At 43.1% G+C, this 17,056-nt stretch overlaps 1 protein-coding gene across 1 annotated transcript in view; it reads right to left on the minus strand.

Moving 5' to 3' along the window:
* Nucleotides 1–17,056, minus strand: part of COL23A1 (collagen type XXIII alpha 1 chain) — a 353,566-nt gene that overhangs the window by 263,478 nt on the left and 73,032 nt on the right. The gene's annotated exons all lie outside the window — the stretch shown is intronic.

Raw genomic sequence — 17,056 nt, forward strand, 5'->3', positions numbered from 1 at the left:
TGTGTGTGTGTGTGTGTGTGTGTGTGTGTGTGTGTGTGTGTGTGTGTGTGTGTGTGTGTGTGTGTAGGGAGGGGGGAGAAGCAGGGAGAGAGAGAACAAGATCAAATGATAAAGAAAACAGGGTAAAATGATAACAATAGGTGAATCAGGGTAGAGGCTAATGGGTGTTCTTTGCACTCTCTTTACTTTCTCAGATTTTCTGTAAGTTTGAAATTATTTCCAAAATAAACAGTTCAGAAGAAGAGGCGAAAGGGCAATGTTAAAATTCAGGATAACAATGACCTGAGGTGGGCCGGGCAGAGGAATGGGCTCAGTTAGGAGGGATGGATGCAGGCTTCCATTTGTGCTCTGAATCTTTATTTGGTAAACAGGTCCTCAGGAGTTCATTATATTATTATACTTTATAACTCAGGCATTGTCATTTGTATGTGATCAAGCATTACAGTTGAAAAGATAAAAAAGAAAAACATCTCACCTCAGGATAGACATTTCAGGCTGATACTGACCGGAGTACTGAATATATACTTGATACCTAGAATCTTTTCATTGTAAGGATAAAATGCTTTATATTTTTCTGTTTTGCATATTCTACAACTTCCTATCTTATTCCCCCTTTCAGATATTTTTATGTTGGGGCAGGAGGAGTAAAAGTGTAAGAGAAACTGGGAAGTGGGACAGACAGGTCAGTTTACTGCCCTTGAGTTTTAAAATGATAATTTTTAAAAATATACCTTCCTTTGGTGAAAGGGCCAACTGTTGGGTCTGGGACACAGTGGGCAGTGGTGTAGGTCAAGAGGGCTGGCCTGGATGCTAATATACTGTCCACCATGGGGGCAGGCCCCCGGAGCAGCAGAAACACAGGAGCTGGGGATGACGGGGATGGCAGTGGGTGGGGTCCATGCAGGGAGAAGGGTTGCCTCCCAGATGGAGAGCAAAGCACAGGGTTAGGGGAACTGGGCACAGGCAATAGGCTGGAATCTCAGTGGGTGGTGGTGACAGCTGCTGTTGGAGAAGTGGACAGGGGGTGGGTGTGGGGAAAGGAGGAGGTGCAGTCCCAGTCCTGGAGGTATTGGAGCAAAGATCAGAAACTCAAATGTCTCATGGGGCCAGGCCAGTCCCCTGTTGAGTGAAGCAAATGCATCCGAGGAGTGGGGGGGAGAAGCTCCTTGTCTTTATTACATATGTGCCTCCACATGCACTGAGTTGGCTTTAGGATCTGTAGCCAACAAAGGGGACTCTGCTCCAGCCACCTGTGGCCAAGCAGGAATGACCTGGAGTTGACAGATTTTTCTGATTTTTGGAATCAGAATAGCCAGAGTTGTTCTGATTTTTCAAGAGAAACTGGAAATCTGAATTTTACATGAGATCTACGGATTTATAAGTGTTGGCTCAAAGCTTTTTAAAACAAGAGGCAGGCCTGATAAATATGTGATGGCCACCATTTAGTGCCTCCTTACTAAGTTTATTCATTTTCTGGGACTGTCATAACAAAGTACCACTGACTGGGTGGCTTAAACAACAGAAATGTCTTCTCTCAGAGTCCTGGAGGCTGGAAGTCCAAGATCACGGTGTTAGCAGGGGTGGTTTCTTCTGACTGCTGTGAGGTGAATCTGTCTTGGGCTTCCCGCCCAGCTTCCGGTGGTTTGCTGCAGTCTTTGGTGCTTTTCTTGGTTTGTAGATGTGTCACCCTGATCTCTGCCTTCATCTTCACATGGTGTTCTCCCTGTGTGTGTGTGTCTCTGTGTCCAAATTTCCCCCCCTTTTTAAGGATGTAGGCAAATTGGATTAGGGCCCACCCTAATGACCTCATCTTGATCATCTGCAAAGACCCTATTTTTAAATAAAGTTCCATTCATGGGTCTGGGGATTAAGATTTCAACATCTTTTGGGAGGACACAGTTCAACCCATAACACTAGAGGAAATCAGCAGATGATCAAAGCAGTGACTGAGGCCCAGGAGGGTCATGGTAGGACCAGAGGGTGGTTCAGAGTGGGGCCTGGACTCAGGGATGGAGTGTCCAATCATTGGAATGAGATACACAGAAGGACCTGTGCTAGACTGAGTCTGTCCACAAGGGCTTGGACACCTCCTGAGGCAGCAGCCCCACAGACAGAAGCGTATAAGAGGCCAGGAAGCCTGGCAGATTGTGACCCTATGCTAAGTCTCAAAGATGCTGAGGAGCCACAGGAAAGCCAAAGGTAATCCAAAGGCCCCTCAAATCCATGCCTCCAGGGCCTCTGGACCCTGAATGAGGCTTCTGATGGGACATACCCACCCAGCACTGCACCCAGAGCCTGCGAAGCACATGTGTGGCCAGATCTGCTGAAGGATTTGAGAAGTTGGATGGAACAAGTAAATAAACAAAGAAAGATAAAAAAAGAAAAAAACAGCAAAGGCCTGTTTCTTGACCAGGACTGAATTTCCCTGTCACTCCCCAGGGCTGAAGCCTGTCCTTGCAGTCAGGGCTCAGCCTGGGGGTGCTTCCAGTCCTTGGTGAGGGTGGTTCCCAGCCTGCCCAAATGACTGACAGTTCTTTGAAGCCACAGGTTCCTGAGTGCCCTACACCACTGCGGCCTGCACACATGAGCAGCAGCTGGTGCCTGTACTTGATCAGGAAAACCAAGGGACCCCAGGGCACATCCTCCAAACAGACTTTGGAGCCACAGAAGCCATGGAAATATTCATCCCCATCCATCCAGGGAATATCGGCCCAGCCAATCATGTGTGACCATAAATGCCTAGGACAGAGGGGGAAATGGAGGCTCAATGGGAGGTTGGAAGGAGGGTCTGACTCAGGCAGGAGACCTGGTGTGGGGCTCCAGTTGTTCCTGAAGACATTAACACAATTACTTATGGAATACAGCAAGTACTTCATATTGCTGTTTCCAATTCTTATTAATGATGACAAGACTTTACTTAATTTCCAAGATTTTATATTTGCACCCCTTCTCTTACAACAAAAACCTTGGTTCCCCAAGACATTAATATAAGTACTTAAGGTTAATATATATATGTTAGCTTCACAAAACAATACTTTTTTTTTTTTTTTTTTTTTTGCGGTACACGGGTATCTCACTGTTGTGGCCTCTCCTGTTGCGGAGCACAGGCTCCGGACGCGCAGGCTCAGCGGCCATGGCTCACGGGCCTAGCCGCTCCACGGCATGTGGGATCTTCCCAGACCGGGACACGAACCCGTGTCCCCTGCATCGGCAGGCGGACTCTCAACCACTGCGCCACCAGGGAAGCCCAAAACAATACTATTTTTATTACCAACAGCAAGACTATGGAATGCGATTCAGGTTTGGTGTGTGTGTGGTTCTGTCTCTGTCCCACTTGGAATGCACAAATTACTGTTTCGAAGTCACGTGAAACAATTCTCTGTGAGGTTATGCCATCAATTTTGCATACAGGATCATTTGTCTCAGTTTGTTTTCGATGTTAAGAGATGGCTTTCACTCTTTTTTGGTTTCATTTTGGTTTTTAGTTATGTAAAATGTTTACATGGTTCCAAAGCCAACTTATGAAACAAGGCACATTGCTTGGTTTGTAAACCTGTCATTTGTTCTTCTGTTGTTTCTATTTCAAAATATCAGCAAATATATATATATATATATATATATATATATATATATATATATACATACACACACACACACATACACACCTATATACCTATAGGTGTATATATATGTATATGTATGTGTGTGTGTGTGTGTATTCCTATTTCCCTCCCTTTTGCTTATATAAAAGGCAGCATACTATATAAACGGTTCTGTACCTGATCTTTTCCTGGTCAGTTAGCAATATATCCTGACAGTAACTTCACGTTGATACAGATCCTCCTCATTCCCTCTCACAGCTCCACACTACACCACTGTGCAAATGTGCCATACTTTGTCCAGTCAGTTTCCTTTGGATGAAGTCTTGGGAGATTCTCCATCTTTGGCTTTGCAAATAGTGCTGCAAATTATAGCCTTGTGCATATGTAACTTCATTCTTTTGAAAAGACTCCATTTTGAATCCTCATTCTCTCATCAATGAACCCTTTGGATAGTCACTTAATATTCCAAACCTCAGGCTCCTCATCTGTAAAATGGGGATAATAGTAGTAACTATCTCACAGTTCAAAATGAATTAACATGATTTAAAATACCCAGCACAGGGTCTGGCACATAGTGAACAGTCAATAAATGTTTGCTATTGTTGTTCCATCTTATTAAAAAATAAATTTATTTATTTTATTTATTTATTTTTGGCTGTGTTGGGTCTCCATTGCTGCATGTGGGCTTTCTCTAGTTGTGGCGAGCGGGGGCTACTCTTCGTTGCAGTGCACGGGCTTCTCATTGCAGTGGCTTCTCTTGTTGTGGAGCACGGGCTCTAAGGGCGCGGCTTCAGTAGTTGTGGCATGCCGTGGGCTCAGTAGTTGTGGCACGCGGGCTCAGTAGTTGTGGCACACGGGCTTAGTTGCTCTGCGGCATGTAGGATCTTCCCGGACCAAGGCTCGAACCCGTGTCCCCTGCATTGGCAGGCGGATTCTTAACCACAGAACCACCAGGGAAATGCCTCCATTTTGTTTTAATTATTCATAGCCTAGGACTTTAAAAGTTCACTGTCTGGGGCTTCCCTGGTGGCGCAGGGGTTGAGAGTCTGCCTGCCGATGCAGGGGACACGGGTTCGTGCCCCGGTCTGGGAAGATCCCACATGCCGCGGAGCGGCTAGGCCCGTGGGCCATGGCCGCTGAGCCTGCGTGTCCAAAGCCTGTGCTCCACAATGGGAGAGGCCACAACAGTGAGAGGCCCGTGTAATGCAAAACAAACAAACAACAAACAAACAAACAAAAAAGTTCACTGTCTAGAAGGAGAGAGAGAGATGTAAATTTTTAGTTACCTAATGGGGTGTTGAGTGCTACCAGAGGTATAAGAAAAAGTCCTGTTGGAGCACAGTGGAGAGGCTCAACAACTATGCCTAGGGATCAGAAAGGCTGTCCATGACAGTTGATTTGTCCATTCCACCAACCCCTTTCCAATGAGGGTCAGCCCTGGAGCTCACCAGGGACTATTAGAAAAGAGGCTCTCTCATTTTCCACCAGAATGTAAATCTCATTGAATATAATCCTGGAACTGCCAAGGGCCAACACACGGCAAGGGAGAATGTGAAGAAATCAGAGCTAAGAGGTGGAGAAGGACAGATTCTCAACATTGTCTCTTGGACACTGGGTATTTCAGTTAGGTGGGCTGAAAGAAAGCCCTTTTCTGACTAAGCCAGTTTGAATTGGGTTCTCATCTACATTAAGAATGCCAGATAGACAGAGGAGGCTTGATGCCTGAGGCTTAGTTACTAGGGGGATAAGGAAAGGAAAGACCTTCTGGCAGAGAGAAAATCATGTGGTAAAGTCCTGTGGAAATGTAGCAGTCAGCCTCTTCTGTAGCTTTAACTAAAGCAAGACCTGTGGGCTGATGCCCATCATCTGAACAAACCCAACTTCTCAGCTGGAAGGCTAAGCTCCAGATCCTGAGGAAGGGCAGGGAATTCTCATCTGTCAGCCAGGTGATGTCAGAATCAGATAAGAGCATGCAAATGAGTTGTTGGTGGTGCTGGAGCCTCCCCAGATGCAGATTGGGGACATTGTCCATGCCCATCATAGTCTGCAAGATGTTCTCACAGGCATTCTCTCCACTGCCAAGTGTAGCCTTAACCAGCATCTGCATTTTACCCAGGGGCCTCCACTTCCCTCCATGGTCCTGCCTGTTACATTGTGGCTTTGGTTTCTGAAGGCTCCTATGCTCTAGAAGTCCGTCTTCTCATGTTCCCATGTTTTTGCTTGATGCCACTTTTCCATACTGAATCAGCTAATGAAGCTTCACAGGGTGCCTTTACTGAAACACACCATATAACAGCTTGTGCTGAGCAGGGCAATAGGGCCAGGCTGTGCACCTCTGGCTTGGAGCTAGGGGCATGGGGTGGTGAGACTGAGAGACTGGAATTTGCTACTTAGAGGCTTTTTTAATAAAACTTTTTATTTTGAAATAATTACAGATTCATAAGAAGTTACAGATAGTACAGAGAAGTCTGTAGTGCTCTTCACCCAGTTTCCCCCACAGTTACTTCATACTTAATTATAGTGCAATATCAAAACCAAGAAGTTGACATTGATGCACTGTGTGTGTACACTTCTATGTCATTTTATCACAGATGTAGATTAGTATTATCATCACCACAATCAAAATACAGAAATGTTCCGTCATTATAAAGATCTTCCTTACATTACCCCTTTACAATAGTAAATGTAGATTTGTCTATTTCTTCTTTTCAGCTTTTTTAGTTTTTGCTTCACATATTTTTTAGCTCTAGCCTTTGGAGAATACATTCAGGATTTTTATCTTTTGTTGGTGGATAAACCCTTTTATCATTATATAATGTCTCTCTCTGTCCCTGATAATTTTCTTTGCAACTTTATCTAATATTAATATAGTTAGTGCTTTTATTTATTTATTTGGCTGCACTGGGTCTTAGTTGCGGCAAGCGGGATCTTTAGTCGTGGCATGCGGAATCTTTAGTTGCGGCATGCAAATTCTTAGTTGTGGCATGTGGGATCTAGTTCCCTGACAAGGGATGGAACCTGGGCTCCCTGCATTGGGAATGCAGAGTCTTAGCCACAAGGTAGTCCCTAGTGCTCTCTTTTGATCAATGTTTACATGATTCATCTTTCTCCATCCTTTTGCTTTCAATCTAACTACACTCATATATTTTAAGTGAGTTTTTGTAGGCAGCTTATAGTTGTGGCTTTTTGTTTGTTTGTTTTGATGTGGACCATTTTTAAAGTCTTTTTTGGTTTTTTGGCTGCAAGGCATGTGGGATCTTAGCTCCCCAACCAGGGATCAAACTCGCACCCCCTGCATTGGATGGCAAAGTCTTAACCACTGGACTGCCAGGGAAGTCCTCGCAGCTCATAGTTGGATCATAGTTTTTCTTTAATCCACTCTGACAATCTCTGTCTTTTAGTTGGTGTATTTAGACCATTTACATTTAATGTAATTACTTATGTTAGGGCTTAAGTGTGTACTTTTAATTTTAATTCCGTTTGTCCTATTTTTTATTTCTCTGTTTTACTTTTACTGCCTTCCTGTGGGTTATTTGAACATCTTTTTGGAATTGCATTTTGATGTATCTCTAGTGTTTTGAGTGTATCACTTTGTATAGCTTTTTTAGTGGTTGTTCTAGGTATTACATCATACATACATAATTTATCACAGTTTACTGATGTTGTCATTTTACCAGTTTGATGACATATAGAAACCTTACCTCCTGCTAAGTCCCTTTACCCTCCTCCACTTATAATTGTCTTAACTATTTCCTCTACATACATTTAAAACCACATCAGACAGTGTTATATTTTTCCTATAGCTTTTTTTTTTTTTTTTGCGGTACGTGGGCCTCTCACTATTGGGGCCTCTCCCGTTGTGGAGCACAGGCTCCGGACGCGCAGGCTCAGCGGCCATGGCTCACAGGCCTAGCCGCTCCGCGGCATGTGGGATCTTCCCAGACCAGGGCACAAACCCGTGTCCCCTGCATCAGCAGGCAGACTCCCAACCACTGCGCCACCAGGGAAGCCCAGACAGTGTTATATTTTTGCTTCAACTGTCACACTTAGAAAATTCAAGAGGAGAAGAAAAATGTTTTTACTCATTCTGTTGGTCTTCTTTCCTGATGTTCCAAGATTCTTTCCTTTAATATTTTTTTTCTCTAAGAGAATTTCCTTTAGCTATACTTTTAGGGTAGGTCTGCTGGCAACAAATTCTCCTAGTTTTCATTTCATCTGAGAACATCTTGATTTCCCCTTCATTTCTGATGAATATTTTTAGTATAGGATTCTGGGTTAATAGTTCTTTTATTTCAGCACTTGAAAATGATTATGCCACTTCCTTCTGGCCTCCACGGTTTTTGATGAGAAATATACAGTCATTCAAATTGTATTCTTCCTTTAGGTACGCTGTTGCTTCTCCCTGCTTGCTTTCAAGATTGTTTCTTTGTCATGAGATTTCAGAAATTTGACTTGTGTCTTGGTGTAGATTTCTATGGGTTTATCCTGTTTGGGATTTGCTTACTTTCTTGAAACTGTATGTTTATGTCTTTTGCCAAATTTGGAAAGTTTTCAGCCATTATTTCTTTGAGTACTTTTCAACTTGCCCTCTTTCTCCTCTCCTTCTAGGACTCCAAAAACATGAATGTTAGATCTTTTGTGGTAATCTCACAGGTTCCCTAAGGCTCTGTTCATTTTTGTTTGTTTTGTTTTTCTATATTTCCTCTGATGTTTAGATTGCGTAATTTCTATTATTCTATCTTTCTGTTCACTGACTCTTTCTTCTGTTATCCCCATCCTGATGTTGATACCATCTACTAAGTTTTTAATTTTGGTTTCTGTATTCTTCAGTTCTAAAATCTCCATTTTGTTTTTCTTTATCTCTTCTATTTCTTTGTTGAGACTGTATTTTTTTTCATTTGTCTCATGCATGTTCATAATTGCTCACTGAAGCATTCTTATGACGGCTGCTTTAATAGTCATTGGAGATAATTCTAACATCTCTGCCATCTTGGTGCTGGTGAGCATTGATTGTCTTTTTCTATTCAGATTATAATTTTCCTGGTTCTTGTTATGATGAGTGGTTACCAATTGAAACCCATACATTTTGAGTATTATATCATGAGATTCGAGATATTTAAATCTTCTGTTTTAGCTGGCTCCCCTTACAGCACTCTGGCAGGAGAAGAGATACCTTTTCATTACTGCCAGGTAGGAGTAGACTCCAGGTTCCCCACTTGGCCTCTGTTGACACCCAAAGTGGGGAGGGTCTCCTTGGTACTTCTGGGTGGGAGTGGGAGTTCCATCTTCCCATTCAGCCTCTACTGATCCCATCCTGGCTGGGTGGGGCTTCTCCTCAGGCAGCCTCTACTGACACTATTTGGCTGGAATTGAGCAGTTATTATCTAAACTTTTCTCTCTTGCAAGGCTTCCCCTTTCCTGTTCCTCTGGCTAGAGGGAGTAGGCTTTTATTGGGAGCTCACCAATGTCATTTCTTGGATCCTGAGGTCCCTTCTCTCCACCATAACTGTCTTCTTATGTTGGTTTCATATATAATATCCATGGCTTTTGGTTGTTCTTAGCAGGAGGAATAGGAAAAAAGTATTTCTCCTTCATCTTTCCACAAGTGAAAGTTACTTGGATCATTTTAAAGTATGTTTCATAGAAACAGTCTCACAGGCATAGAGAACAGATTTGTGGTTGCCAAGGGGAGGGGGGAGGGATGGACTGGGAGTTTGGGACTGGCAGATGCAAACTATTATATACAGAATGGATAAAGGACAAGGTCCTACTGTATAGCACAGGGAACTATATTCAATATCCTATAATAAACTATAATGAAAAATGAATATATATATTCAACTGAATCACTTTGCTTGCATCAGGGACTAACACAACATTGTAAATCAACTATACTTCAATAAAAAATAAATTTAAAACATAAATAATGTTTCAAATGCCAAAGTGGAGCAAAAGTAAAACAGTCACCGTGCCTGAGGCAAACACTTTAACACCTTTGATGGCACTGAAGGTGGTGGTGAAAGGTCATGGGTGTGGGGCTGGAATGACCAGAAAGAACATTAATTTGACCTTGGGCAAACTGCTTTGGCTGTCAGAGGCTCAGTTTTCCTTCTGGAATATAAAAACCAAACTATTTATTATGTAGGGGTGTCATGAGGAGAAAGTGAGATAAACTATGTCAAGTACATGGCATTGAGAACATATGTCATAAATAACTTCTTTACTTTTCTCTATCAGTTCCAACATTACATCCTAATATTTCCTAAACAAATCCTGAGGTGTAGCTCAAATTGTTCATAATCCTGCTGCAGCTGGGACTCAGTTTCCCCATCTTTAAAAGGAAAGGATTGGTCTAGATCACTGCTACTCAATGGATGGGCTGCAGCAGTCCCTGGGAGCTTGTTAGTAATGCAGAATCCCAGGCACCACACCCAGCCTACTGAATCAGAACCTGCATTTTAAGAAGCCCCCAGCTTAGTCTGGCATAGGGAAGTTTGAGAAGTGGTGCTCTGGGTGACCTTTAAGGCCACTATCAGCTCTGACCTTACCTATCTTGGGCTTTCCCACCTCTGGACCACTGAGCTATTTTAAGCAATAATATTTACTGTGTGATTCTATTTTGTGGGGAAAGACTATCTATATATCTAGATAAAGTTGTGCATGTACCATGTATAGGATATCCAGTCTGAGAAAGAGAATATTATTTATGGACTTTTCTTAACTTTTCTTAGTATTTCCTGGGTGTCCTGGGTGTGAATGGTGAATTAACATGTCTCCTATCCCTTGGGGGAGAGACCTATGCACAGAGAGTGGCAGGGGAAAGGTTTCAATAGAAAGGCCCATGGGACATGCCACTATGTGCCAGGGACTCAGCAGCCCTTCCCAGGCTCTAAAATGAACTGTGGGGGTGGGGAGGGCAATCCCTCACACTGTATCTTGGCTCAGAGAGGATGAAGAGCCTTGTGGCTGGAGAGGAGCAGAGGGGCTGCTCTCAGCTCTGCTGCAGCTGCAAACCCCCAAGGAGATGCCTCCCCCTCCCCTTCACCCAGATCCAGCAGGCTGTGGGGCTTCTGTTGGGACAGCTGAGAACTCACTGAGTACCAGCGCCCAGATTGATGAGACTAACATTGACCTGTGCCTGCTCTGTTCTTGTTGCAATTACATGAATCTTTTCATCCACTCCTCCCACCTTGATGCACGTTTCCAGAGTCATACAGCCAGTAGGAGGCAGATCTGAGTTAGTACTTGGAGCTCAGCACTCACTGCCCTGCACCACATCCAGTGCAAAGGGGATGGAGAAATAGTAGACTGTGTGTTCCAGGAGCTCAAGCTGGAGAGGAGGGGCACACCCAAGAGGGAGAGATGGAAAGAAAGAAGAAAGATGCCACTGAGTAGTAAACTCCCTCATTTCAGAGGGCGAGATGGGCATCAGGTGAACCCTGGAGGATGGCAGCACATGACAGGACCCAGGGGAGAGTGATAATAGTGGTGGTGACAATAACAATAGGAACATGTGTTGGTTTACTCTGACGCCAGGCACTGCACTAAACACTGTACCGTATTAACTCACTTAAACCTCTCTACAACCTACGAGGTGTGTACCCTCAGGAACCCAATTTACCAATAAAGAAACTGAAGCACAGAGCTTAAGAAACTTGACCAAGACCACACAGCTGGAAAGTGATAGAGCCAGGATTCCAACCCAAACAGCCTCCCCCAGCCTCTACCTGGCTTAAAACAACACAAACTAATTATCCTAAGAGTTCTGTAGGTCATAAGTCCAGTATGATCTCATCAGACTAAAATCAAGGTGTCAGCAGGCTATGTTCCTTTCTGGAGGCTCTAGGGGAGAATCTCCTTCCTGCTCATTCAGGTTGTTGGCAGAATTCAGTTCCTGCGGTTGTAGGACTGAGGTCCCCATTTCTTTCTGGCTGTGAAATAAGGGTGGATACCAGCTTCTAGAGGCTGCTGCATTCCTTGGCTCATGGTCTCCTTCCTCCATCTTCAAAGTCAGCACTGGCAGGTGGAGTCCTTCTCACAGTGTATGTCTCTGACTTACCTTTTTCAATTGTCTTCCACTTTTTTGCAAAAATTATTCTTGTAAATTGCAATAACATATATATATAACATGAAATTTACCATTTTAACCATTTTTAAGTGTACAGTTCAGCAGCATTCACATTGGTGTGAAACCATCACCACTATCCATCTCCAGAATTCTTTTCATCTTGCAAAACTGAAATTCTATACTCAAACCATAATTCCCTATTTTCTCCTCTCCCAGTTCCTGGCAACTAGCATTCTACTTTCTCTCTCAATGAATTTGACTACTCTAGAAACCTCATATAAAAGGAATCATAAAGTATTTGTCCTTCTGTGACCGGCTTATTTCACTTAACATAGTGTCCTCAAGGTTCATCATATTGTAGCTTGTGTCAGAATTTCTTTTCTTTTTAAGGCTGAATAACATTCCATTGTATACCATGTTTTGTTTATCCACTCATCCACCCATGGACACTTGGGTTGCTTCCAACTTTAGGCTATTGTGAAAAATGCTGCTACGAACACGAGTGTACAAATATCTCTTCACATCCCTGCTTTTAATCCCGTGGGGTATGTGGAACTGCCACAAGTGGAATTGCTGGATCATATGGTAATCGTGTTTTTGATTTTTTGAAGAACCTCCATACTGTTTTCCAGAGCAGCTGCACCATTTTACATTCTGAATGCAAACCTCTTAATCTACAGCCTATGTCCTTAATTCTATGCTGTCTGAGGAAGGGTGCTCTGGGTACAAGGACCCAGGGATAAAGATGCAGAGGCAGGGTGAGCAGATGTGTTTGGAGGGCAGGGAGGAGCCCATCTTGGCTGGCATGGAGGCCCCAGAAGTGTGTCAGGCTGAGACATTTAGACTTGATGCTGAAGAAACAGGGAGCCACTGAAGGTTCTGTGAAAAAGAAGGCACTGTGAAGACAGGGTTTCATTGGGAAGATTGTTCACATGGCTTAGATTGAGGGGGTGAATGCTGGTATGAAACACACCCTGTAGCCTATGGTTCTCTTTGAGGAGCCCAGAGATTCCTTTTTTATACATTCATTAGTTCATCCAACAATCCATTGATCCCAAATCCATCACCACACTCAGTGCCACATCCTGGGGCCACAAAGGCTGAGGCCACAGACATGAATTGACCTGGGACTCACAGCCCAGTGGGGAGGCTGACACAGCAGCCTACTACCCCCAGCAAAATACAAAGGGGACACTTTGGGAATTCAGGGATATGAGCCAACACAGAAAATTCACATTTGTCACTGACATGTATGGGAGGAAAAACACATTACAGAGACTGGTCACATTTTCGCAGCCTCAGAACCCCAGTTCCTCATAGGGTACAGGCTACTCTCACACACAAATGCATAACACTGGCTATAAATTCAGTTACAGGACAACTACATGTAAAACAATGAAATTAGAACACTCCCTAACACCATACACAAAAATAAACCCAAAGTGGATTAAAGACCTAAATGTAAGGTGAGACACCTCACCTTACACCTCTTAGAGGAAAACACAGGCAGAACACTCTATGACATAAATCACAGCAAGATCTTTTTTGACCCACCTCCTAGAGAAATGGAAATAAAAACAAAAATAAACAAATGACACTTAATAATAAAAATAAACCTAATGACACTTAAAAGCTTTTGCACAGAAAAGGAAACCATAAACAAAATGAAAAGACAACCCTCAGAATGGGAGAAAATATTTGTGAATGAAGTAACCGACAAAGGATTAATCTCCAAAATATACAAACAGCTCATGCAGCTCAATATCAAAAAAAAAAACAACAACCCAATCAAAAATGTGTGGAAGATCTAAATAGACATTTCTCCAGAGAAGACATACAGATGACCAAAAAGCATGTGAAACGATGTTCAACATCTCCAATTATTAGAGAAATGCAAATCAAAACTACAATGACATATCACCTCACACCAGTCAGAATGGACATCATCAAAAAATCTATAAACAGTAAATGCTGGAGAGGGTGTGGGGAAAAGGGAACCCTCCTACACTGTTGATGGGAATGTCAACTGGTACAGTCACTATGAAGAACGGTATGGAGGTTCCTTGAAAAACTAAAAATAGAACTACCATATGATCCAGCTATCCCACTCCTGGGCATATATCCAAAGAAAACCATAATTCAAAAAGATACATGCACCTCAATGTTCATTGCAGCACTATTTACAATAGCAAAGACATGGAAACAACCTAAGTGTCCATCGACAGATGAATGGATAAACATGATGTGGTACATATATACAATGGACTATTACTCAGTCATAAAAAAGAATGAAATAATGCCATTTGCCACACATGGATGGACCTAGAGATTGTCATACTGAGTGAGGTAAGTCAGACAGTGTAAGACAAATATCATATGATATCGCTTATATGTGTAATCTAAAAAAAAATGATACAAATGAACTTCTTTACAAAACAGAAACAGACTCACAAACTTAGTAAACAAACGTGGCTACCAAAGGGGAAAGGTGGGGGAGAGGGATAAATTAGGAGGTTGGGATAAACATATACACACTACTATATATAAAATAGATAACTAATAAGGACCTACTATATAGCACAGGGAACTCTGCTCAATATTCTGTAATAACCTTAATCTGAAAAGAATTTGATAAAGAATAAATATGTATATGTATAACTGAATCACTTTGCTGTACATGTGATATTAATACAACATTGTAAATCAACTGTAGTCCAATATAAAATAAAAAAATTTTAAATAAAACATAAGATATGTTAATAAATTTAATTTTTTTCTTATTAAGAAAACCTCAATGAGGTATCACCTCACACCTGACAGAATGGCTATCATCAAAAAGAACACAAATAACAAATGTTTGCAAGGATGTGGAGAAAAGGGAACTCTCGAGCACTGTGTGAATGTAAATTGGTGTTGCCAATGCAGAAATAGTGTGGAGGCTTCTCAGAAAACTAAAAATAGAACTACCATATGATCCAGCAATTCCACTACTGTGTATATATCTGAAAAAAATGAAAAGACTAATTGGAGAAGATAATGCACCCCAGTGTTCATAGCAGCATTATTTACATTGCCAAGATATGGAAGCAACCTAAGTGTCCATCAACAGATAAATGGATAAAAAACAGGTGGTGTAGATATACACAATGGAATACTACTCAGCCATAAAAAATGAAATTTTGCCATTTGCAACAACATGGATGGAACTTGAGGGCATTATGCTAAGTTAAAAAGTCAGTCAGTGAAAGAACCATACTGTATTATGTCACATACATGTGGAATCTTTTTGAAAAGCCAAAAGTATACAAATAGAGAATAGAATAGTGGTTCTCAGGAGGTGGGGGATTTGCGGAGATGTTGGTCAAGAGGTACAACCTTCCAGTTATAAAATGAATACGTTTTGAGAATCTAAGAGAGCGTGGTGACAATAGTTAACAATTCTCTATTATATCCTTGAAAGTTGCCAAGAGAGTAATTCTTAAAGGTTCTACCACAAAAAAAAAAGGTAATTTTTGAGGTGATGTTAACTAATCTTACTGTGGTAATTATTTTGGAATATATAAATATATCAGATCATTACATGGTATACCTTAGATGTATACAATGTTACACATCAATTATATCTCAATGGAACTGGAAAAATACTATAAAATAAAATGTACAATATGTAGAAATGAAGGAACCATATAAAAATTGAGTACATACTGTTTATTCATAATTCAAGAAAGTGCAAAATAATCTTTCTTTGTTTTGTATGTAATTGTGAAGACCTTAATCTCCCTGAGCCTCAGTTTTCTTATTTCTGAATGTAATGTAGGATACTAAACAGAACTTCACATGTTTGTCTGGAGGAATAAAAAAAATGTGTGCAAAAAACAAACAAACAAACAAATTCAGTTACAGCTCAGTATTTTCAGAGCGTGGCTTAATAATTAGAGTCAAAGCTGAGTAAAGGGACCAATTCCTGTTTGTGTTTCCTGCTGAGGTTCTCATTTTTAGAGCTATTTCCCCCCAGAGTCCAATGAAAATAAAGTCATTCTCTTTGAAGCAAAACTTTTCCATGCAGAAGAAAGTTGCTGCCTGTTCCAATGGACATCCAAGAGCCATGTGCTGCACAAGTTTCTTGGAGCAGCTGAGCTGCAGATGTGGAGGAGGGCTGGTCAGGCTTAGCTCCCAGCCAGCCCTCCTGGGCATGTCTGCTACGGGGGACTTTTCTCAGGAAGCCACATTGCTCTTGGCCTCTTCTGCTCCTCTACGTGCCCCGCAGCAGCCCCAGCCTCCAGCCTCCAGGCCCACACAGGCTCCTTCTGCAGTTTGCTCACCTGGGTGGGGATGGGACCACGCCCGGGTGAGTATCTGCTGTGACCCTGCTAGGCAGGGCCGGCCCAGGAGCAGCACTGGTCCAGAATCGGTGCACTGCCTTCCAGGGGATGGGGGCCCTAAGCAGCCAGAGTGGGGGGCAGTGGTGAGGAAAGCCATGCCAGGTCCACAAATCATCCACAGCCCTTGAATGCCTAGAATCCATTCTCCTCCTGTCCAGTCTCCTCAACCTCTGACCTTTGCAGATTCTGAGGAGCTCAGCATGCCACCCCCTTCATGGAGGAAACAGAAGCCCCAGGGGCAACTTTCTCAGCCTCCCAACCCCCACCTGTCCTTCCTCGTGGCCTTGCTGCCCACCTCCTTCTACCTCTTCAGGGCGCTCGACACTGTACTTGCTTCAGCCCTCTGGTCTCCCCTGCTCTCCTGGCTGCTCCACTGTCGCCCACACTAATATTCCTTCCCTCCTGAGACCCTCCCAGCACCCCGTGCCCCCTCCCAGGTGCTGCCCACTCAGTCTCACCTCTTCCTCTCTTCTACACCTCCACCCATTCCTCAACCCACTGCCCCCAAATAACACCCACCAAGTTCTAAAATGACCTCCTTGTTGCCGAACCCAGTGGACATATTTTGGTGCTTGGTGTCACCTGACCCTGGTGACCTGCTCACCTGGCTCCTCCAACCTACTTACAGACCTGGCTTTCCTCCCCACCCTGCTTCTGTCTGCTACCTCTGCAGCCCTCTCTTCCCATGCCTTTCACTTAAATGGGGTTTCCCTTCATTTTGGTGGGTTCCTCAGGCTGGCTGACAAGCGCTCTCCTCTTCTCTCTCTGTAGAGTCCTCTTCAGAGATCTCACCTCCTCCCTGATTTTTTACTGTCAATCCTGAGTCTCAGAAACAGATCGTGGGCGCCCCCACCATGATGTTCTACCTGGTCAATCCTCTCTTCCACCCAACCTGTTCCTCCTTCCTGCTCCTCACGGCTACCCAGACCAGCAACCAAAGGGCCCTCCCACGCCCGCCCCTCCCTCCCTCCCCTTTCACAGCTAATGAAGCCCAAGCCCCAGCA

This window comes from Aethalodelphis obliquidens, unplaced genomic scaffold (assembly GCF_003676395.1).
Source record: "Aethalodelphis obliquidens isolate GAN/ISIS:26980383/991018 unplaced genomic scaffold, ASM367639v1 scaffold121, whole genome shotgun sequence".
Taxonomy (NCBI): domain Eukaryota; kingdom Metazoa; phylum Chordata; class Mammalia; order Artiodactyla; family Delphinidae; genus Aethalodelphis; species Aethalodelphis obliquidens.